The sequence below is a fragment of the Pipistrellus kuhlii genome, unplaced genomic scaffold (genome assembly GCF_014108245.1).
Source record: "Pipistrellus kuhlii isolate mPipKuh1 unplaced genomic scaffold, mPipKuh1.p scaffold_m20_p_1, whole genome shotgun sequence".
Taxonomy (NCBI): Eukaryota; Metazoa; Chordata; class Mammalia; order Chiroptera; family Vespertilionidae; genus Pipistrellus; species Pipistrellus kuhlii.
Window position 1 is genome coordinate 85,708,735 of NW_023425404.1, and position 3,575 is coordinate 85,712,309.

The window sequence follows — 3,575 nt, forward strand, 5'->3', positions numbered from 1 at the left end:
TCAAAAGAACAATGGCCTCTGCCAGTACCTCTGTCTAGCAGAAATCTATCCCTCTAACTCTTACCCTGATATCAGACAGTTCAGTTCCTCCCCCTATATTCCTGGTACCTTTCAAGTTGCTTCCCCAGTGATGGAACTCAAAGTAAGTCTGTGCATAAGCCCTTTAAGAGGAACTGCCAGGGGCTCCAGCTGCCCTCCATCTCACTCAGTCAAAAACTCACTGTTGTTGTCCTCTTCCCCCAACCCTCCACCATTGCCTTCCCCCCAACCCCCAAACACACACACTGGTTTTTACAGCTAGAAATTATGCTGACTTCTCTTCCTAGCACTGGAAACCTGCACTGGGGATTCTGATATGAGGCTATGACCCCTCACTCCTCAAGGATGACCTCTACAGCCGAGATATCCCTCCCAATTTTTATCCACCATACATAGGCATGGGGCCAGCCTGTTTCGCAGCCCCGCTCATTCTACCAGTCTCAATGTGGCTTTTTCTTTATTTTTTAAAAATGTTTTTGTTGATCTTAGAGAGAGAGAAAGGGAGAGGGATAGAGAAATGGAAGCATCAATGAGAGAGATTGATCAGCTGCCTTCTGCATGCCCCCTACAGGGGATCGAACTGGGGACTGATTGGTTCATGAGTTGACACTCAACTACGGAGCCACACTGGCCAGGCAATGTGGCTTCTTCTTTATATCCTCTTTGGGGCCCTGTCTAGAATACACCGGATGTTTAAGGCTACTCTAAGCCTGGGCTTAATTAGGGTGCTCAAGGCTAAGATACTACATGCAGGTCCAAGGATGCTGCAAGCTTTACACTACGCCAACATGCCTTTCTGTAACCAAAATATTGATGTTACTATTTGACGAGAAGCCACTTTTGTTTGAGCTTGTTTGAGCATTATACAAGCTGCCACTGACCAGTCTGCTGTGGCTGCTTTTGTGTGGCATAAAACATGGCACATTTTCCTGCTTGTTCATGCATGTTCTTCTGATTGTTCTTGCCCAGGAGGTCAAGTCTCGCCCAGGAGGAGCTTGTCCCTCAACCTCACTTGTAGGACTTCCATTCAGCTAGATTTCAGATGCTTTTGAATGATGATTATTCTGTAATTTAGTTGTAATATTTTTTGTGTATCTTGTTTTTTTTAATTGTCATTTCCCTTCACTGACCACTTTTGTAGGCTACAGGGGACCAGGGAACAAAGCTGGAGTCTGGCACCCCCACTGAGCTGCCAGCCCCGTCCAGAGAACAAGTCACAACTACAAATTATCAGGACAATCAAAGCCTGTACTTGGGAAATGGACAAAGTGAGAAGGCCCAGCTCCTCATTGTCAGCTAGTCTATTTCCCAATGACCTTGCTCTAGAGGCAATGGTATTCCTTCAGCCTCAGGGAGCTAATGTTGATAAAACCAGTGGCATTGATCGGCTGGTATTGGCCCTGCATGTTCATGCTCACCAGCTCCTCGTTGTAGAGGGACAGTGGGGACTCCTGGCAGAGGATGTACACCTGGCACTTGAACAGACACCGGGACTTTCCCTTCTACTGGGACTGGCAATGCAGTGACGGACAAATTCACACTCGGAGCTGTGCCAGAAACCTGGGCACATCAGCTCGGCGAATTTCAAGCCCAGACCTTGCTTGATTTCACACACTTTCCGATCCGTGATGAAGGCCTCGATGTCTAAATGAGCGTGGTAAAGGACCGTCCCCACTGGGGTCTCGTAGATACCCAGGGACTTCATCCAGATGAAGCAGTTCTCCACAAAGTCTAGGCAGCCCAGCCATGCTTGCCCCATCTTCTCTTGGGTACATGAAGAGCTCCCAGGGTCTCAGGGAATCATGAGAGTGGTGGGTGGTGCCAACCTTGACATTGGTCACCTTTGCGGGGACCCCTTTCTTGAACTCAATCTCAAGGACATCAGGGGTGTTGGGTCCTTTAGCCATCCTGGGTCTTTGGATAGAGGCCTGAAGGGCTTGATTCTTGGGATTCTCCAGGGTTCTGGCCTAGTAACTGATGTGATGCTCCACGGTTCTTGGGGGTGACCGAGATGTGAATTCCATATTGCTCGGTGTTCTCCATCAGGTTGCTGCAGCCCTGGAAGTGGTTGTAGAACTCAGGCATTCTCCAAAGACCTTAATCTGGGTGGGTCAGTGAGTAGCAGGTGAGCTCAAACCAGACCTGGTCTTTGCCCTTTTCCGTGGCGCCGTGGGACACCTACTTGGCTCCCTCTTGCTGGAAGATTTCTACTTGTTTGCAGGTGACACAGGGCCTGGCCAGAGAGGTGCCCAGGAGGTAATGGTCCTCATACGGCACAGTAGACTGGATGGAGAGCCAGATAAATTCCTCCACAAACACCTTGCTGACGTCCTCGATGGACACATTTTGGGCCCAAGCTTCAGCACCTTCTTCCTAGCTTCCTCCAAGTCTTCCTTCTGGCTGATGTTGGCCAGGTAGGCAGTGACATCATGGCCTTGTTCCTTGGCCACATAAGAATGAAGGAGTGTCCAGGCCACCACTGTAGGCCAGAATCATGGAGTTTTTGCCAGACATCGTCTGGGGTTGAAGGAGCAGGCTCCTGGCTACTGGAGTCTGTTGTCACTGCTTGGCAAACCACTCGAGGTCCCTGAGGCGATGGAGGAGCGTGTTTACTTGTAATTTTGACGTGGTTGTGAGAGGAGGCGAGTACTGCATGTATCTACAGCCTCATCTTGACCAGAAGTCTAATCTCATTTTTTTAAATGTATCCTATTTTTCTTTATTTTTCAATCTTTAATTTCTTTATTGATTAAGGTATTACATATGTGTCCTCATCACCCCATTAACTCCCAAACCGCCCCCCTCCACTCATGCCCTCACCCCGCTGTTGTCTGTGTGCATTGGTTGGGTTTATATGCACGCATACAAGTCCTCCGGTTGATCTCTCCCCCTTACCCCCACCTTCCCCAACCTTCCCTCTGAGGTTTGACAGTCTGATCGCTGCTTTTCTATCTATGGATCTGTTTTTGTTCATCAGTTTATGTTGTTCATTATATTCCATAAATGAGTGATATCATGTGGTATTTATCTTTCTCTAACTGGCTTATTTCACTTAGCATAATGCTCATCCTATTTCCTAAGTGAAAACAGACATTTGCTTTTTATGACTATTGCAGAAAATGAACTAGACTCTAGTTTCTAGATTTTTCATTTTGTAATTGTTTGTCAGTGTAAATACAGTAGGACAGTAGTTTTCTATAATGTATATTATGTTCTGGGGAATGATAAAATTTTTATGCAGATCTAACTATACATTGTAAAAATGTTGAAATAAATTAAAAGCATACAGCCAGAATTGGTCAATTTACAAAGGAAATAAAGATTTTTCTTACATATGTTTTTCTATTCTTAAATTTTTTATTTTATTCCTTCAGAGTAAAATATAAAATAATATGACAGTATTCTCTGGATTCAGTGAGTGTTGATGTACTTATTGCAGCTTTACTAGTAGCTCCAACTCCCCAAAATACAAATAAACTATGTCAAATTCCAGGAGCGGATATGAGTTTATATGATGGTTATCTACTGAGATGAGT

At 45.7% G+C, this 3,575-nt stretch overlaps 1 pseudogene; it reads right to left on the reverse strand.

Annotated features, from left to right (window-relative positions):
* Positions 1–1,144: 1,144 nt before the first annotated feature.
* On the reverse strand, positions 1,145–2,640 carry LOC118705627 (annotated as a pseudogene).
* Positions 2,641–3,575: the final 935 nt, after the last annotated feature.